Source organism: Ambystoma mexicanum, chromosome 3p (assembly GCF_040938575.1).
Source record: "Ambystoma mexicanum isolate Mex_15411 chromosome 3p, UKY_AmexF1_1, whole genome shotgun sequence".
Taxonomy (NCBI): Eukaryota; Metazoa; Chordata; class Amphibia; order Caudata; family Ambystomatidae; genus Ambystoma; species Ambystoma mexicanum.
The window spans coordinates 573,653,183-573,667,620 of NC_090925.1; positions in this window are offsets into that span (position 1 = coordinate 573,653,183).

Genomic DNA, 14,438 nt, shown 5'->3' on the forward strand with positions numbered 1-14,438 from the left:
ATGGGGTCCAGAACAAGCCGAGGCAGTAAAACAACTCAAAAGAAGCCTCTCACAAGCGCCTTGCCTAGCTTACCCTGTCAGAAACAAGGAGTTCTTCCTGGAGACGGGGTTCTCTAATACGTGCTTGACGGCAGTATTATACCAAAAGCATGACAAGGTCAATAAAGTAATCTCCTATGCGAGCAAAACTTTATCCTCTGTGGAGGAAAAATTCAACGATTGTGAGAAGGCACTCCTGGCAACGGTGTGGGCATTGAAGAATTACCGCCCGTTTATCCAGGGGGAACACATCATAGTGGAGACTCCACACCAGCCTCTGCAATATCTCCAAAGTGACAGAATCCGGGCCGGAAATGTGAGTAATTCCCGAATTACTTCCTGGATTCTGTCAATGCAAGGCTTTCCTGTGGAGGTGAGATATGGCCAAAACAAGAAGAGTCCCCTCGCGCAAGGTCTGGCTGACTTGCATGATTGTGCCAGAGAAAACTGTCTCGAGGACGAAAGTCTAAAAATAAAGGACAACATGGAGGCATACCTTAATTCCCCCCACAAAGTCTTTGAAGAAGACAAGTGTGAGGGAATGCCCACTGTGTATGTGGATGGATGCTCTTACCATGTTGACAACGACGGGGAGAAAGAACTAGTGGCCGGCGTAGGGAATGCATGGGTGAATGAGTCCCCAGAACCCTCCGCTGGATACAAAATCGGTCCCCGAAGTAGTCAGGTGGCAGAATTGATGGCTGTGCATCATGCCATCCTCACTGCTGTCCAGCATCAACTCCACGAACTGGTCATAATCACAGATTCGGATTATGTACGGAACGGGTTCGTGGAGCACCTGGTTAATTGGAAAACCAGAGGCATGTTATGTGCTAACAACAAACCCTTGAAACATGGGAAGTTGATCCAAAACATTGATGATCTGGTCACCTCGAATGAGATGACCATCTATTGGAAAAAGATCAAGGGTCATTCTAAAGTAGAGGGACCAGACAAAACTGGAAATGACTTAGCTGATCAGCTGGCCAAAACCGGGGCCATCCAAGGGGATCTAATTGAGATTGAGTCCCTGTTGGGGGAAATCCAGGTCACTGCCATCACTAGGTCCCAGACAAATGCTCACAACGACCTTTCAATTGCACAATGGAGTAAGGAGACCCCTGATGCTGATTTGATTACTGCTCAGAAGGGGGATCCAATTATTGGTAAATTTTACCAGCACCTTGAGGACCCTGAGAACTTTCCCCTGACGGATACCGATTACATTGGGAAAGAGGACCTAAGAGTGTTGATGAAATGTCCAAAAATGTTCCGAATCCAAGACGGTTTGTTGGTAAGGAAATCCAAAGCTGGCCACGATCAGTGGGTGGTTCCTACCTCATTCCGAAGCCTGATGTGAAGTCATGCCCATGATGCGGCCACCGCCGGTCATAGGGGGTTTCACACAACATTGGAAATCTTAAGAGAGGTTGCATACTGGCCACACATGGGCCAGGACCTCAACCAATATTTGAAGGGTTGTCTTGTGTGTGCACAATTTCAGCCGACATCCCTCACACACCGGGCGCCTTTACAAAAGAGGGGGATGACCCTGCCATGGTCAGATTTACAAATCGACTTTGTAGGCCCTGTGATTCGCTCGGCTAGGGGGAATAAGTACATGTTGACTGTGACATGCTTGTTTACCAAGTGGGTGGAATGTCTCCCAGCCCCAAATTGCAAGGCAGAAACAGCAGCTGCCTTGATGATTAACCACATCTTTTCCCGTTTTGGTCTACCTCAAAGGATTGAGTCAGACAGAGGTAGCCACTTCACCAGTGAAGTAATGACAAAGATGTGGGAGATACTGGGGGTCAAAAGGAAGTTGCATATTGCTTATAGACCAGCTTCTTCTGGGGCAGTAGAGAGATATAACCGAACCATTGTGAGCATATTAAAGAAGTTTGTGGCAGATTCTGGGCCAAGTTGGGATATCCGATTACCTCTGGTCCTAATGGCCATCAGATCTACCCCTTCATCTGCAACCAAAATGTCACCATTTGAGTTGATGACTGGGCGCAAGATGGTGCTTCCTCAGCATTTGCTCTACAGGACCCAAGAGCAGACACTGATAAATGCCTCCACTACTCATGAGTATGTGGAGAATTTAAGGAAACAGCTTCAACATGCTTTTGCTTATGCTCAGCGGAATCTAGAAAGATCGGCTGATAGCATGAAGACCCATTATGACCTGAAAACTTCCAGGAAGGAATATCAGGTGGGAGACCGGGTCTATCTATACAACTTCCAAAGGAACCAGGCCAAGCAGCGCACATTTTTGCCTACATGGAAGGGACCCTTTGAGATCATCGACAAGATCTCTCCTGTGGCCTACAAAATCCACATCCCCAAAGGTCCTTTGGCAGCGGGGGAAGACAAGTGGGTACACAAAAACCAGTTGAAGTGTTGCCATCCCAGGCACGCTCTGCAACAACTGGAGGAATCCTCTGGAATCCTAGCGGGTACTGTCTCAGACTAATTCTGTTCCAATCATAAAACATACCACATCTAGTCTCTAAAATATTGTGATTTGCATGAAACTGTCTCTTAGTTATACTGTTTTTTATCAAAATAAGAATGTAATGTTTCGTCATGATGAAATGCATATGCTGTCCCACCATCTCAACAGTGGTGGAAAAACGTCTATGAGTAGGTATTGCCGCTCTTCCTTTGTCGTCCTAGGAGAAAGAAAACCTGAAGACGGGCCAAGGAGGATGATACGGAGACCGGGAACCAAGATCCGATGGGCCCAGTGGACCGCCCAATACTCCCATCAGGACTGGCGAGGAGAACGATCGATCAGTACCGGATGGAGAAGAAGATGCTGAACTGTGCCATCTACAGAAGAGGAAGAAGATTATGCGGACAGACCGGTGCGTGGGTCAAAACCCTTGGGCACGCGACTCCCCATCGACTCAAATTCAAAGTGCAGTCACGTGGGGGGGCTTGTTGGGTGTCCTGACCCACGTTTAAGCTATCATGCCACAACATTTGGTGCTGTGGGCTTAGAAAATTCAAGATGGCGGAAAACCCACATGTGTGCCGAAATCCAGGAAAGCTGCGCAGTTTGTGCGCACACCGAAATGGTTGCCTCACTTGCCACCCACCAGTGCGAGAATGAAAGGCCGGGTTGCCTTGAGGGAAATGGGTTGCCAAAGGAAAAACAGTAGCGCCGGTTAGCTTCAAAGCGCTTTAAAACCACCATTGGACTACCCGCACAGTAGTCTGAAACCATTGAGAATGGCAATGCTGATTGCCAAATGCAACCTAGAATTGTTGGGAATTCATTTTCTTAAATCCCAAAAATGGGTGCAGTACCAGTACTCACCACTATCCAAAAGCCGGCAGTTTAAAACCACCCTGTGTTTCTCTGAAGGCAGGCTCAAACTGTCTATTTTAAACATTGCAACACATCTAAAAACTCACTGGACACCAGCAGACATTTGGTAGAATGGAGTGTTGTGTGCCTACAAAATCTGGGAAATGAAGAGCCCAAAACAATGCTTATAACAAAACTGCTATGGAGTCAGCAGTTTAAGTTGCACTGGATTTAAAGACACTAAAATCGAAAATGTTTAGATTAAATGAGTGACCTATGTTTGGTGTCACATGCCTTTGTAACTGTTTAAATGTCATAGTTTTAAACTTAGAATCAGCCTTCTAGCTGCATATGTGAAAATGTTTAGTTTTATTTGAATGCAGAAACTGGGGAACAGAAATGACAGCTTAAAGAGATTCCAATTTGCCTGGCAACTACCCCCATCAGGAGTGAAACTTGAGTCACAGCTGTGTTCCCAGGCCTAGCTGCCCTTTTGCTGCTCACACTAAGGATATGCCATCTATCTGATAATTGAATTACCTGTGCTCTGCAGGAGAGTGAACAATGCAACTCCCTTCACCCAGGCAGAGGGTTTATTGAGAGGATCATAAATGGCTTCCTCTTGAACAATGAGCCTCTCCTGACTCAGGCAAAGGTTATTACAGCAGTCGTAAAATGTAGTTTCCTCTTGGCAGAAGCTGGGAGGAGCACTGCCTGTGAGAGCAAGCTGGCTTGGCAGAACTGGAAAAACCAGTATTTCTACCTTGTGCTGAGGGGAAACCACACCCCTTTGGAGCCAGAACATAACTCTAAAAAGATGAATAACTCATAGAGCAGACATGTGAAAATTTTATAAATGATACCATAATTCTTGTGATTTTTCTGCCCACATTTTAAGAGGTTTTTCGACCCGGTGGCGTGTTCAGGGGGGTTTTAGCGGAAAAGAGGATATTACTCTAAATGTATGCATGTTAAAAATCTGAAACTTCATCAGTTAATGTCCATACTCCCTGCACACATGTATGTAAAGTTGGGTCAATGTCAGAAAGTGAAAAATCAGTTAAAAAGTCAATTATGTGCCATTTCTGAATGCAAGCTCTTATAAACAGCAGATTTGGACAGAGACATGGCTAAATTCAGCCACACCATGTATATGTAATTTCAAGCAACTGTGTAACTGTGAAATATGTCTTTTATTATCAAATATAGAATGTGTGCAATCTGACAGAGGAGTGTCCTATCTGCAAGCCATGAAATGACATCCCTCTGACTCACAGTTCATTCCCCAATCAAATGATAAATGGAAGTTTGACCAATTAGAAGCTGAGAGAGAGGTAGGGTCAGTGATGCTAGAACACACCCACATTCTAAACACATAAAAGCAGACAGACAGGACAGATAGGGACCTTCAATTCCATTTGCTGCAACGCGCTCTGCCGGACCATACAACATCCAGAGATCCAGACTTCAAATTCATCAACCTCCAGAAAGCCAAACTAGAGACCAGACCAGAGAGAGAAAGCAGTGCTGTGCCCAGAGAGAGACCCGAGCCCAGTCTAAAACCCTGACCAGATCCGTGATGAGGCCCATTTAATTCAAGAATATAGTGTGAGTACCCAGCTGAACTGTGTAGAACCAATCTCTTAGTTTAAATTCATCTAATTCAATCTATTTAACCTAAGTAGAACTGCCTGATAGCTCCGAATCTGTCACCTGTCATTCTAGCTGCAAAATTTGTCACTTGTCATTTCCTAGTTGCAAGCTGCACTTGTCTTTTTGAACTTTAAAATTTCAAATCTGAAAAACGACCTTCACAAAATCGCTCATATCTCCGCAACCGTTTGTGCTAGAGACTTGCAATAACTTTCATCTGAAAGGTTAGAATCGTGGCTTTCCTACGAACCTAGAAACGCATTCCTAACCCTCATAGTTTTACCGCAATCGCGGAACACGCATTCGCGAATTTTACCGCGATTTGCAAATTTCTTCACATGTAAAAACTGCTGCTGCTTGCGTCCCATTTGCCAGAAATTCGTTTAACCTGCTAACTATCCCTGCCTCATTGCTAGTGTGAGCCTGGACTAATATTAACTAGATACCACTCACCCTGAACCTCTGAAAGGGAATTAAAAGCATTTCCAGCATATTTCTCATCCATTGCTATCACATATCAAAGCATTTTGCCTGTGTTTTCAAAACTCCTATCTGTTTTCTGTAGTGTAAGCTTGCTGGGGTGAACTGATTTACATTGATTGCATTTCTGAGAACTGTGTGTTTTCCTTCCATTTCCTTGCCTTGCATCAAGGGGGGGAGGGGATTGCCAGAGAAAAGTGATTACATTGTTTGGTTGAAATCATATTGAGTATTTTCTGTACTGCATTCATTGAATATTGCATCCACCTGAGCTTACATAAAGCATCCTCTACCACATTATACTTTTGTTCCTATTTACCAGTGTGCTACCTTATCCATTTCATGTCAACTCATTAGTGATTATAAGAAGTGTGCTAGTGCCAGATTCTCCGTTGTTGATCTTTATCATATCAGATTAAGTGTGCTATTCAATTATTAATTTATTATAAAGTGTGATATATATATATTTTAAATTATCAAATAAACCTTTTAAACTTGCAAAACAGAACTACTTCTTGGCTCAGTGGGGTCAGGGGGATTCCAAGAGAGGGGTGTTATATAGGGGTAGTCATCCAGAACGCATGAACTGGACATAAAGATATATCAATAAGGGTTTTCATTCAGTATTCTAGACTAGGCGTTAACTTAGCTGTAGTGCTGAATTGAATCCTCTTACAATATTCCATCCAATATGTATGCATTTAATAGATAGTTTCAGTAATAAGGAATGGAAGCACATTGTGGCAAAAGATTGGTAATGGCAAGTCCGTGATCGTGAGTGGTGGTGACAGGGTGGATAACAGGGCAGAACATATAACAATTGATAGTTACATTTGGGCATAATAAGATGCATAATTACAGTTAAAGTAAAATGAGACAGAGTAAGAGACAATGTACCAAGGTAGACAAAGGAAACAAAGAGAGTCAATTAGTTGAGTCAAGGGGCCAAGAGAATTTGGTATGACAACCTTGTTGGAGGAATTTAGAAAGAGAGGAGTCTTTCCCAATTGAGTTAGGGGGTGGGTTTCAAGATGCTGTAGGCTGGTCCTCCCAGATAAGGGCACCAGGGGGGCTGGATAGCCGATATGAAAAGTAGATAGATAGGGTTCTCAGCAGGGATGGGACCCATGGACGAGTGGCAGAAGGGCGACTAATGTGGTGTGACCTGAATGGGCCGCATGGTGACTTGCCGACTGGCAGATGTGGTGACCAGTAAGGTGAATTCATTATCTAGCGGGAGAGGTGAAGGTGCTAGGTCGCACGCAACGTACTCGCCGGACCCGGCCAACGGTAAGCATCCAATCAGACGCCCTTCCATAGACGTCCCTCCCTGGCCTCCTGCCAAATTGCTACAACCAAATTAATGACTAAGACCTGATTGGACCATATAATTGATTAATTGCTCAACAGCCACCATTGGACCATCATACGCCCAACTGATCCAGAGTTTGTCATCCCCATAAATCTTCTAAACAAATAGGAACCCCAGAGTTGGTTCCTCGACAAACCAGGATCCAGGCTGCTGGTCTGATTCAGAAACAAGAATAGAGGAGGTGCGCAGGAGAAAGGGAGTCCCGCCACTAATAACTAAAATCATTGCTAAAACTATACCTCTTAAGTTCATCTCATCCTGTATATGGGAATAAACTATTTGGGAAGTTGGACAATGCCAAACATAATCCAGATCTGCTACAAACACAAACAAAACCATAGAACCTAGTTACTTTGTAACCCTTGCCTGTACTAGAGGACAACGTCAGTGGCTCAGTCACACACACCTTACTGGAAAGTCATTGGTTATGTGAGGCGCCTTGGAAATCCTCAAAGCCAAACACTGCAGGTGATCCAAAAGAAGTTATTAGCTCTACTGCTGACTCCTGTTGAGCAATTGCAGCTCGAACTCTGGGTTTGGAGTCCAAGGAGTAAGCAAGAAATGTCGCTTCACAGTCATTAAGAATGCACATCAGATGATGCTGGACGTGACAATTATTAACATTTAGATGCATTCAGTCAGTAACTGGGGAAAAAGATCCATTGCTCTTGCCTTGTCACCTGGGATTCAACTGGATCTTTGTGAAGATTGACTGGTCCAGCTTCCAGTTGGTGTATTCCCTGAATTAGACACAAAAGGGCCTGATTCACAGAGCGTTTCCCTATGGAAATGCGGCATTATAAAACGCTCATGTGAATTAGGCCCTAAATGGTACCTGCCTAGGAAAAAAGCTGTTTTAATGACATTCCTGTTCTTCTGATAGTGGTCCTCGAACATGTCTTGGGAAGGATGCTCAGGAAATTCTTGCAGAAGTGTAGAGGTAGCCGTGGCTGGCTGGACTTGAGTCAGAACAGAATAATGGCACCAAGAAATCGTGATGCCAGTAGGGTATTTTCCTGGTGAAAGGCAAGAAGATCCCCCTCAGGATAATGTTGGGAAAGAACATCGACCACTGTATTGACAGTCCCAGGAATGTTTGTCAAGCGGAAATCATAGCGCAGAAAAAAACAGCCACAGCAGGCCTGGTGACTGCTCCTGTATTCCATTTGCTGCCACATTTGGAAGTGGTGATGATCAGTTATGATTTCTCCTGGAAATCTGGTGCCAAACAACAGGTGGTGCCACTCCTGAAATGCATACTTCATGGCCAGTAGTTTCTTTTCCAGAACAGTGTAGTTAACCTGATTGGAGGCCAATTTATGGGACAGGTAGGTCACATTATGGTCCAGTTGCCCACTTTGTTTTTCAGAACGGCTCCAATGGCGAGATTAGAGGCGTCAGATTCCAAAATACAAGGGCGACTCAAGTCAGGGTGGTGCAAAATCAGAGCCAAAGTAAAAATCCTTTTAAGCAAATTGAATGCTTGATCAAGTAACAAATCCTAAATAGGAGTTGATATTTAACCAAACTGAGGAAATAAATGTTTGTAAAAATTGGCCAAACCTACGAAGCTATGCATTTCCTCGATGGAACGAGGGGTTGGCCAGTCCAGAATTGCTGATACCTTCTTAGGATGCATAACAGTACCTTCTTGAGGTCAAACGTAACCCAAGTTACTATCTTGACTAGCCAGATAGTCAATCGAAGGCTAGTCAAGGCTGGATTTCTCAGGCTTGGCATACAAAGGATGGAAACGTAGTCTGTGCAAGACTTCTTTTACATGCGATCTATGACTTTGGTTAGATGATGAAAACCATACCACAAAGGAAGGTCAACAAATGAGCTTACTGGTTCTTTCCAGTGATCAGTTCAATCGCAACACAACAATGAGATAACTAATATGGGCAAATGTATGTGAACAAATGATCCAGAATGTTCTCATTTTCATCTATTTCCTCTAGGACCGGGTGGTATCATTTCCTGACTCCTTCTTAGGGGCAACCATGAAATCACAAACTATCTGTCCATTATTCCCACATACATACATAGCCCTATTGCTTGCACCAAGACCTTTCTTCAGCAGACAGTAGCCTAACAAAGAACTAGTGGCCGTAAACAGAGGTGTAGCCCAAGCTAGGGCATTGCCGCTCATGTTACCATTCATATAGTCTCCCTTGGCTCAATCAGTGGGAATCTGTTGAACTTTAAATTGTCTTAAAGCCTTATTTTATTGCCATAATGACTGTATTTCTGTAGTCAAAGTCTGGATCGCGCCTAGAAGTTGTTGCATGTGGTCCATTACGGAAGTTTGACGGGCCAGGAGATGTTGACGTCTATGCCTGATAACTGCAGGTCTCACCTAGATGCGGTCTTGTCTGGATTTGGTGAAAGCTGGTCTACCCCCTTCCTTCTGCCACCGTGCCAGCAGATAATAAAAAAACTTCTGACAAAGAACCTCAGGGAGGAAAGCCAAAGAATGGCGCAAAAAAAAAAAAAAAACAAGGGGGAAATAAACTCTGAACAGAATGATGAAGCTTTGATGGTCGTAGAATCCACAGGAGTCCAGGTAACAGGAGACGATCTGTCAGTCAGCATGCAAGGCAAAGCATGGCAGTTAGCATGCAAGATAGAAGCAGACAGTCAGCATGCAAGGCAGAACTGGGCAAGGGCAAGTAGCAAACAACAGGAGAAGCCCCATAGACAAGGGGCCCAAGGAACAACAGGCAGGAACACAGAATGCAAAGAAGGCAGAGGGAAAACGGGAACAAGGAACAGACAGTGTCAAGCACACTAAACCCAGGTTTTAGGACATGTCAGAACCCACAGGGAATCCATTAATTAAGGCATCTAGTGTTGCACTAATGGTCGACCCGGAATGGGAAATCCGTCATCTTGGGATGATCACTTGGTGGTATGGCAGCTGCCATCTCGGTGGGGGTACGTTCCGGCAAATTGATACAGCTGAGTGCACCTTCCACGCATCTCTCCTGATACCACAGCGTTTGTGGCCACAGTCTTCACTTCCTGACAGGTAAGTGGAACAGACATCTTCCCAGTAATGGAGTGCCATGTTTATATCTATAGAGAAAATACCTTTAGAAAAAAAAACTGTTGGCCATAAATGGCCAACGTGTCCACCCCAAAAAATATATTATAGTTTAAATCTTTGCAGGGGGAATCGAACTGCAACCACCTGGTCCCAATTTATTGACGGTTTCCTAACAAGCTTGACAGGAATTAGGGGTGTTTGAATGACTATGTGCTTGGAAGTGCTTACATATCACGTGCTTCAATGCCTCGGGTATTGCATGCGCTGTATAATGAGCATTCATGTCCTGTTAATGTTTATTCTATCAGGTTGTCAATGTCGTTTGACATGAGTTTACACAAATAAGGCCAGTACCTTAAAAAGAAAGAAACAGTAAATAAATAAAAACAATAAAATATAAATATATAACAAAATACAGTAAAGTCACTGGCTACAAATAAGTGTAAAAGACTAGGGTGACATCATCTAATTACATATTCTCTTTCTAATTATAAAAGTCGTATGATGGCTTTAGTTTTACTGGCTTTGAGAGAACTCAAAGTCTCCTCAGACTGTCTGAACCCACGCTTCTTGAGCTGCAGTCGTCATTGGATTGGAATACACGGGGCAGGAACACATCAAATGTTTGACTGTTTCCACCACACCGCTACAGAATGGGCAGAACTTTGAACTGCCTGGGGTCCATTTGGGGGCAAAAGCTGTGAGGGGGAGAATGTCTAAGCAAAACCTGGTTTTTCAATCCAGAATAAATATTGCTCTGGTGTTTTCATCATTTAACCTCTGCAATGTGTTTATTTGTAAGTATGAAGAGGTTTTTACAGCAGGGTTCCTTATATTTAAGACATGAGATAAAGCCCAGTCATCATAAGCTGCTTTTACAATCGTTCAGTTTAATTATCTTTACTGCCGGACACGCTCCAAAGATGTCCTAGGCTGATTTCAGATGGCATGTTTTTAATAAATGTAAGCCATTTCCAGTTACTGCTCACTAGATTGTTAGTAACACGCCATAATATTGTTTTGTTTAGCACTCACTGGGCACTTCAATTCAAAGAACCCATAAGAGTGCAGGCTTCAAATACACCACGTATAGGAACAATACAACGCTCACTTCAAGGAACATTGGGATGGATGGAGATGATGCTGGAATTGCTAATCATTTCTGTTTTAAGATGTTCCCTTCTGCTAAGCCCAACCTATCTTTCATTGAGTGAACCCATAGTTCTGAGCCACAAACTGCAGCTGTACGAGCTGTCGCGTTATACACTTCCAAGGTGGGCAGAATGGCATTTCCCTCAAGCTTTTACAAAAACAGTTGCCCCAGCCCTTTGTTCTAAGGTGCCGTCACTTAGTTTCAATTGATCATTCAATGCACCAGTATAGTAAGTATGTATGCCTAGATAGTTTAAAGTGTCTGCTAGGCAAATCTTTTCCCTTTCAAGGGTAAAATGAGGTTTTATTTTCCTTGCATAGTTACGTTTGCACCCCATTGCCACTGGTTAGGAATTATGTTAAGCCAATTTGAACTCCTTATTGAACTTCTGTAGGGTCCAGAGCTGTTTGGAATGCAAACTGGAGTTTCAGAAATGGGGGCCAAGTCATCCGAATTGATCAGAATTCTACTTGTTTCACTGTTGATGACTGGGGAATCGCAATCAGATTTTTGAATCAAGGTTGCCAACTCATTAATACATTTTGAAATTAAAAAAAAACTTGCCAATAGGCAACCTGAAAACAATCGCCTTCCCATTTACTGGGAAAGGAATGTTATATTCACAACTGAGTCCATACCTAATTCTTGCAGTTGACTCTACATAAAGTGGCTGTACTGCATTTAATACGTATATTAGTGGCCCCAATTCTCCAAGAACCTGACAGAGTCTTGCTTGATCTACAGTATGGAAAACAATTCTTAAATCGACAAAAACCAGGTAAAGAGGTTCTTTTTTAACTTTTACCAATTCAGAAATTAACAAAATAAGTACATAGTGCTATTCTACTGTTCCTGACCCCTTCCTAAAGCCACTCTGGAAATCAAATAAGATGATATGCTCATTTGGAAATCAAATAAGATGATATGCTCATTTGGAAATCAAATAAGATGATATGCTCATTTGAGCAATCTTGAAGACGTGCCAAAAGTACCCTTCCATTAATTTTGCAGAGCAAGTCAAGTAATGACATGGTACAATAGTATACCAGGGAGGTGCTGTTCCTCTTTCTAAAATTCGGCATCATTTCAGCAAAGTGCCAAGATGATGGAGCTGACTTTGTTCTATTTAAAACATTAAGAAAGATTGTTAGGAATGTCCCCCAGATTGAAGGCTCACTACGGATCAGATCACCTGGAATTAGCTCAGGTCCTGCGTCTTTTCATTATTTCTGTTGTACTATTGTGCTAGCAGCCTCAACAAGATTAAACATTAGTACGTCCTCCGTTACTAACTCAGAGTGTTACTGGGTCTTCAGAGCCCTTCATTCTTGGGTGAACCATAGATAACCTGCTCTGAAAATGCTGCGCTCATTACAAAAGGGGTGATGGAACTACAAATATCCTTATGACATTGCTCGGTATTTAGTCCCCCTAAAGTTGAATTAAAGGATTAGCCCTCAAGCATTTTCATGAAATTGTTATAGATTTCTAGTATAACAATCTCAAAATCTAAATTCTGCCATTTAATTTGTTTCCTGTTATCCTCACTACATGTATTCAAATGGCCACAGATAATACCCAATCAAGATTTTTGTATCCTAATTGTAGGTTTAAACCAACTGGATCATGGTCACTTTCTGGGCCTGGCCAGTCCTCTCCCAAATGTCAGAGCTGCAGAGCAACCACACAGGATCCTCCCATTTGTTGCCCTCAGACCCAGCTCTATAAAAAGCTTACACATCATTAAGGCTTCAGAGCAATGGTTATGAGGAGGGCCACCTCAATATCAGGAATATTCCAACTTTCATCTTAATACTGGTTACATGCAGACATTCAGTCAAAGGCTCAAAATTGATGTTTAAGGTGCCTGTCACCATAATTGGAACATCAGGCTTACAATTATGGGAAGATCCAAAATCAAGCATCATTTATTCCATAACCTCCAATGTTCTATAATCAAATTTACCAGCCTCACACATATATTGAAAATAAGACATTTTTTATGACAGAAGGCACATAACGTTTTAGACACATCAAGCCACAACAGTCTGTCTTCATCTTTTCACAATGATATCTACAAGATACTGAGATCCAGTTTACCAATCCTCAATTTGAACCAACTCTAGCCCCCTTTCACACATTAGATGAAAAACAATGGAGACCAGGATTCTTGGAAACAGATGATGTCTTCCTGGTCAATAAATTCAAGCCAGTCAAAATATTCCATTTATATACACACCCCAGCAATATTCCATGAAACAATTGCTAGAGGGAGTACATTTGCAGGGGGGATGCCCTGTTTCCTTTGGGGACAGCCTATACCAAATGGGGGGCACATGTATCAATCTGTTCCCTGAGTCACTTCACATGGATGAGCAGTGTTATGATAGTGATGCAGTGGACAGCGGTATGCTAAGCTAGGTTTAGCAATGGGCCTAAAGGGTTGGAAGCCGAGGAGATATCAATATATTTACAAATGGATACATTGACACCCTTACCGGGTAGATCCGAAATTCAATTGAGAGGATGCCATCAATCAGACTCGGACATACAAGAGCAAGCCTAATTACATCACATGAACTTAAGACAGGGTCTGGGAGTCTTACAGCTGGAGCAATGTCTTCCATAATGATCAATCGCCTTAACATGCCTAATCCATTGTTAAACTTTGATAATAAGCTCATCAGGGTAATCTTTTTCTAAGCTAGCCAACTTTGGGACATCCACTATAAAGAAAATGCGGGACATAACAGGATTTGCAAACACCTCAGAATTAGTGGTAATTCCATTGTTCCCATACCTCTTGCCAGTGTCTACCTGTTTTCCCTACCCACTATTGAATAATGTGTTCCCACCTTGGATGTTTGAAACAGCAGGCCCAAAGGTCTCGGAGGAAACAGAAAGTTCAGATCTCCTTGTAACTGGTTCAGAAAATGAATTATGCACTGGGGCTTGACAAGGTGCATAGGTACCCCTTTATGAGCTTGGTTGGAGGAACCAGCATGGCTCGGTTTCGATGGATTCCACCTGGTATTCCCTTGCTTGTGATTGGTAGTTACAAAATCAGTTTGGATGTGATAAGTTCCTTTAGATACTTACTTTCGGAACAGAGTTTGGCGAATAAGGGGATACAGGACTCCATTGCTAAGGACATTGAAATGAGCTTTGTGGTGAAACAGAAGAAGGAATGGGACTACAATGGGTCATATTTCAATGTGGTTTATTTAAATTAAATTAAAAATTCCTATCTGACCCTATCACTATGAGGGAAGTTCCCTACCTTCGAAAACAAAAACTAAGAGTGCTTTTCGAAGTCCAAAAATAAAGAGTCCTAAGCCCAAATCCACTTTAACTAACTGGCCCTAACACTTTT